Source organism: Humulus lupulus, chromosome 3 (genome assembly GCF_963169125.1).
Source record: "Humulus lupulus chromosome 3, drHumLupu1.1, whole genome shotgun sequence".
Lineage (NCBI taxonomy): Eukaryota > Viridiplantae > Streptophyta > Magnoliopsida > Rosales > Cannabaceae > Humulus > Humulus lupulus.
In genome coordinates this window covers 224,708,126-224,715,154 of record NC_084795.1, presented here as the reverse complement: position 1 = coordinate 224,715,154, position 7,029 = coordinate 224,708,126, and the positions used below count along the sequence as shown (strand labels likewise).

General features: G+C 34.8%; 1 non-coding gene across 1 annotated transcript; it reads left to right on the top strand.

Annotated features, from left to right (window-relative positions):
- The first annotated feature begins 2,030 nt into the window (after positions 1 to 2,030).
- LOC133828017 (small nucleolar RNA R71) lies at positions 2,031 to 2,137 on the top strand. Its single transcript, XR_009890662.1, has one exon. It is a non-coding gene; the product is annotated as a small nucleolar RNA R71 (small nucleolar RNA).
- Positions 2,138 to 7,029: the final 4,892 nt, after the last annotated feature.

The following is a 7,029-nucleotide window of genomic DNA, read 5'->3' as shown; positions in this document are numbered from 1 at the left end:
TTTTGGGATCCCAATGTATATATTAAACGTTCTAATGAAACGTTACATCATAACCAAAGTGTTTAAACCCTAAACCGCTAATCATACTTAGATCACGTTTTGGCCAAATGACTCGGTTAGCGAGTTTAGCACTATTTACAAGGCACACCGTAACGGTCCCAGGAGTTGGGGCGTTACACCTTTATTAGACAAGATCTCTTTCATAAACTTGACATAGCTAGGCATTTGTTCCAGTGTTTCGGCAAAGGGGATATTAATGTGCAACTTCTTGAAAACCTCCAAAAACTTCACAAACTGTTTATCCAGATTGTGCTTACGGAGCCTCTGTGGGTATGGGATCTTGATATGGTGTTCAATGCTTACTGTAGGTAGCACTTCTTTTTATGGGATGCTACCAGTAACCTTTTCTTCACTAGGCTTCTTTTTGACTATGCTCTATATCTTTTGTTCTTGACTCATCTTATCTGATTGGATCTTACTTGGCCCTTCATACTGTGTCCCACTTCTCAAGGTAATGGCTTGGCACTGTTCTTTAGGGTTTACTTCAGTAGTGCTAGGCAAGTTTCCTTGGTTCCTGTTTGTCATTAAAGTAGCCAATTGACCAATCTAAGTCTCCAAATTCCTTATAGAAGCCCTTGTTTCGGTCATAAACAGATTCAATACATCAGGTTGTGCTTCAAGTTCCTTCATGGGTATTGGCTGCTGTGGAGGTCTATTCCATGGTTGATAAAACCCAAAAGGAGGTCGTTGGAAAGATTGATGGGGTTGTGGGAAGGGCTCCTGAACACTCTGATTATTATTTTTCTGAGAAAAGTTAGGATGGTTCCTCCATGCTTGGTTGTAGAACATGGAATATGGGTTATTGGTTGGCCTTTGGCTATAACCTATGGCTTGAACTTGTTCCATAGGGAAATTATTTGAATACATTGCAGGACATTGGATAGGAGAATGCGCCTATGATAGTCAGTATCCCGTGATCCGTAGGGGGAAAGACTGGGTAAAGTTGTGCCATCCCACATCGTATGGGGGAAGGTCAAATGTGATGATTCTAAGACTATGTAGGTATGGGACTACAAAGTTGAAGAGGCCTTAAATAGATTGATGGGCACTACCTGTGCAAAAGAGATGCATCTTCTTTACGGTAGCCCATCACTTAAGAACTCCAAAGTTAAGCGTGCGAGTGAGGACAACGCACGCTGGAAAGCTCGTGTTGGTTTACAAAGCCAATTGTCATTCCAGGAAGCAGCCATAGTGACGTAGTGCGTTATAAATGGTATCATTCTTGACCCAGTCAGAAGTGTGGTCGACGAGGACGTCGGACCCCAAAGGGTGGGGGTGATTGTGACAGTCAGTATCCCATGATTCGTAGGGTGAAAGACCGGGTAAAGTTGTGGAATCCCACATCGCTTGGGGAAGGTCAAGTGTGATGATTCTAAGACTCTGTAGGTATGGGACTACCCAGTTGAAGATGGCTTAAATTGATTGATGGGTACTACCTATGTAAATAAGATGCATCTTCTTTTCGATAGCCCATCACTTGATAACTCCAAAGTTAAGCGTGTTTGACCTGGAGTAGTCTCATGATGGGTGACCTCCTGGGAAGTTTTCCCAGGAAGCGTGCGAGTGAGGACAAAGCACTCTGGAAAGACTCCTGTTGGTTTGCAGGGCCAGTCATCATTCCAGGAAGCAGCCATAGTGATGTGGGGCGTTATGGTGCCATTCCACATATTTCACACACACTTTGTAATTGCATGGCTTGAGCTGTGAGGTTATTTTGTTATAGTTGTTTCATCAAGGATGCCACTTGAGCTGTAAGCATTGAGATGGCATCTAATTCGATCATCCCAACAACCTTCTTTGTATTTTCCCTCTCATTGCCATCGGTAATTGTTCATGGCCATCTCCTCTAACAATTCATAACCTTCATTAGCATTTTTCTCAAGAACGCACCTCCTGATGTAGCGTCTATTATGGTATGAGTAGTACAATTAAACCCATTATAAAACTTGTGGATCAGCATCCACTTCTCAATACCATGATGCAGGCATTTCCTTGAAAATTCTTTTAATCTCTCTCATGCATCATAAAATGATCCCCCTTCCGTCTGGTAAAAGTTATTAATTTCCCCTCTCAACTTTGCAGCTTTTGCTAGAGGGAAAAGCTTAGCAAGGAACTTTTGAGTGAGCTCCACCTATGTGGTGATTGAGTTAGGTTGTAGGGAAATCAACCAACTCTTTGTGCGGTCCCTTAGGGAAAATGGAAACAACCTCAACCTTATTGTGTCATCTCTCACCCAATTCATCCTAAAAGGTGCACAAAGCTCCAAGAAATTAGCTATGTGCATGTTCGGGTCCTCTGTAGGCAAGCCTCCAAATTGAACAGTGGATTGGACCATTTGCAGAATTGCTGGCTTATTCTCAAAATTATTTGTAGCAATTGTTGGAGGTATGATGTAAGAATGCACTCCTGTGACAGTGGGAAGTACATAATCTCTTATCGTCCTTGGTCCTTGTTCCACAGGAACCTCTACTACATTTGGAATCTCAACAGCAGCTGCTACCCTATAAACATTATTGGTAGAGTTGTTCGTTGCATTCCCTTGATTCTCAGCCATAAAACTCTCCAACCTCTTCTTCTTTCTGCTCTACCTGTAATTCTTTCTATATCAAGATTCACTGATATGATCTCAGATGACTTTCCACGTCGCATTTACTAAAACTTCCTGAGATTAGAAAATTCAGACACAAACTAAGTTAGAGGATAAAAAACCAAATTAGAGTAAAAGATAACTAAATTGATATTAATAATTTTCAGTCCCCGGCAACAACGCCAAAAACATCTTGTGAAAAATTGATAACACAAGTATACATATCGTTCCAAATAATATAGTGCACAAACACAAGTATCATCCCACGAAGATTGAATTACTAAGTACCAATATTTAATTCCTAATATCTATTTGGCTAATGAAAATTTATTGACAAAAGAGAACTAAAACATAAACATAAAAACTAAGAAATTAAAAAAAAAAATTAAAAACCACGAACTCTAAACAAATAACAATGAAGATAATTAATTAAGGGATGAAAATTAGGGAATTTAATCCCATCATATTTCCACTCTCTATTTCCTTCTAAATGAGATGGCAAGTTACAAAATAATTCTATATTCGTGTTATGATATATAAAATTTGACCTATGTGTGAATTTTCTATATTTCTATGGTAAACTCAACATATAGAAAACATTAGGCATAAGAACTTATAAGCTACATAAAGCATATTGATACTTTCGTTCAGTTTTGAAATCTATGTCTATTCAATTATAGCATGTTTGAATCTCACTTTTCATATTTTGAAACAAATTCATATATATCATATAATAAATGGCCAATAAATCACAAACATTAAGCATAAATTGAAAAGATCTAAAATGAGAAGAACAAAACATAAACTTGCATTAATTCATAGAAGAGATTCAAGAGACTCAATTAAAAATCCTAAAACTAGATTTAGTTCATATTCATACTATTAAAATCCATGAAATTAACAATCAACATAAACTAAAGATGAAAAGAAAAATAAAGAAAAGATAAGGAAAAGAAAAACTCTAATTGATCCAATGTTTCCAGCCATCTTCTCCTAATCCCAATTCTGCATAATTTGGATTTTTTTTTACTAAAAATCGCATTAAAATACAAAACCCTATGAAATACTCAAGTGAAATGACCAAATTTCCCTTCATTAAAGAAATCGGTAGATATCCTCGCTTTTCAATCACCTAGCGCGGTCGCGACATTGTGTAGCGCGGTCACGCTACATGCTTCAAATCACCATTTTTGCCAGATTTTCGTCTTTTTATCAATGTTGACCACTTTTCGTTCCAAAGCATCCCGAGTCCTTGAAAACATAAAAACAAACCAAAACAAGCGTAAAATGGAACAAAATAAACCTAATTGAATATAAAAATTTCCTAAAAGGACACACTAAAACGAGTTTAAAACCCGTTTATCAATGAAGAGAATAATAGAAAATACAACTATAGAAAATATATACAAATAAACTAGAAGTAGTAGAAAAAAGGTGTAGAAGATATTACAACTCTAAAATAAAAGATACATGCAAATATGTAAAGAGAAAATAAAGAGACGAAACAATGTAAGAACAAGAACAAAAAGGAAATCACTCTATCACTCACACAACCAAAGTGAAGAGTATTGGGGATCACCAACTTGAACAAGGTTTACAACCTTTGTCCAAAAGCTTATTTCCCCTGTCTCAAGCACTAAGGGATTCTCACAATATTGGAAATAGCTTTCTGGAATAATCAAGAATTTTGGTGTATTTATATCCAAGTGTTCTAGTGGATAGAAATAGTGTTGTCTTACACGTGAGCAATATGCTCCTATTTATAGAGTTTTGAGACAACCTTTGAATTTCAAATTCTACCAACCCTCATAGCTATTACCGATTTTTAATAGGATATTTATTGAATTAAAAATGAGTTTTCAGAGTTACATGAGATGTTAGAACCGTTTAAGATTGAAAAAAGAAGTTGGAGTTGGTTGTATGCGTCCCTGGCTGGGACGAGAGATATTTCTGGCCGCGGCCACTGGCCTTTGTCCCACAAGCCGCGGCCAGGGATAATCAGTGGTCGTGGTCACAACTCCAATTTCAGCAAAACTCAACTTTTGAATTTCCAAACAGTTCTATCCTCTTCCCACATGACTTTGTAACCTCCAAACACATTATGGGAGTTAAAATAATGTCTCCAACAGCCATATCACTTATGGCTTTATGAAATCCAAACTCAAATGTGCAACATACAATCTACACATTATTGGGTAATATTTGGGTGTTACAAATTTGTAACTGACTTTGTAACTCCAAAATATGTCACATTTGGGCATGCACATGTGTTCAATTTTGTATCTCTCAATAATATGTTACAAGGTGTGACAAATCACATTTATATGACAAATCATATTTTGTTACATTATTTAATCTAACCTTATATTATTTAAAATAATATAATAGTTTTATGCAAAATTTTAAATTTGAAATAGATATGATGATGGGAAATGATGAAATAAATGTTTTAAAATTTTGTGATTGAATATTCATAATTAAAAAGCATTTTTATATGAATTATTAAAACATGATTTATAATTACTGGTTTGTATGATTGAATTTATTTGTAATTGTTTTTTTTTTCTTGAGCGATAAAGATTCTAATTTTTGGTCGTTAGGTTTTTTTTTTATATGAAAAGCATGTTTAGGGATTAATTTAGGATTTATTGCAAAGTAAAATAATTAATATAATTTTTAGAAATGCAATATGTTTGGTGAAATATGTTTCAGGAAGATTTGGGATTTGCTATTGAAAAATAAGTTTAATACGTTAAATGAAGTGATTTTATTATGGAATAATTATTTAAGGTTCTTTAATGTGTTAAAATACTTTTTGAAAATTTTGAAATCAAGATAATAACCGTGATTGCTGCAAAATAAAATAAAAATTCAGAGTACTATATGATTCAGGAATCCAAACCTTTATATATATATATATATACATATATACACACATATATAGGGTATTGCTCATGTGAAGCCCTTAAAACGTCCGTGGAGACATTTTTTTGTACCATTAGATCAATCGAAGGGCAGTGTTTTTTAATTAATTAATTATTATTATTATAACAGAAATTCCCATACAGTAATTAAGAAATTCCATTACCTTTATAAAAGCACTTTTGAAAGCCTCATGCCCCCTCCCCTTCCAAGTTTTCAGTTTTCACACTCTTTCTTTAGACTTTTTATTTTGAGTCGCTGTGCTTTGTTCCTTCGTTTTCTTCTCTCTCTGCAACTTTTTTCGGATCCATTTTAGAGCTCAACTGGAGTTGCATATTTATGGATTGAACCCATTACTAATCCATTGATTCTCTACAAACTTTTGATATCTTCTTACTAAATAGAGAGCTCAGTAAAAGTTTTGATATTCTTGTAAAGTTCTCAGCTTTCAAAAGTAAGATACTTTCTTTTGGAAGTGAACCAAAAAAGTTTTAGTTTTTAGAAGATGAAGCGAACAGAGAGTCAGAAGGAAAAAAGTCCTTCAATTGAGCAGTATATATCACAGCCCTTCAATTGATCTAATGGTGAAAAAAAAAAGTCTCCATGGGTGCAGACGTTTTAAGGGCTGCACACGAGCAATACCCTATATATATAGATTTGATTTTAAAATAGGAAATAACTCCTAATATTCATAGTACAATTAAGGAAAAAAATGGAGTTTTGATAACCATGTTAAGTTAAGAACAATTAGTCATTTTGCCCCCAATTTTTGCTAGTAGTATGTATTTGGCCCCTTTTGACATTGTCTTCAAATGCCCATCAATGGTAAAAATAGTCTTCTTTTACCCCATAACTACTCTTAATATGAATTTTCTCCCTAAAATTTCTATTTATCATTAAATATCACATACATTGATAAAATTGTTTATATTTCATTTTTTATACAAACAATATTTAAAAATCGAGGTAAAAGCTTCTAAATGGTTTTTACTTCACTTGTGGGTAACGTCTAAAAAAAGGTTACTACTTTGCTTTTATAAAAAATAAAGTAAAAAGAGTAATAAGACGAGGGTCGTGTTTCGTTGGCACACCGAAGAAGGAGTTTCCACTTCGGTTTTATGAAAGAAACGAAGTGAAAAAGTGTATGTATCAAACAAGGCTCTTACTTATTGTGAGACCCTTTTACTTCAGTTTTATATATAAACCGAAGTACAAGGGATTTAAAACCTTTTCCCCCTTCACTTCATCCTCAATTCCCTCATCTCCCTCTTTGAAGCAGAAGCCCAAAAGCCAAAAACGCAATTTTTGGTCGTACGACTTACGATGGTCTGCTTTTCTGACCATTTTTCTTGCTAAAAGACTTAAGTTAGGGCTAAAAATTTATCTATTTTCATTTTTTAGGAAAAAAAAAAGGCTTTGGCTGCTAGTATATTTGGAGTTCAATAATGGGGTTTCCTGCA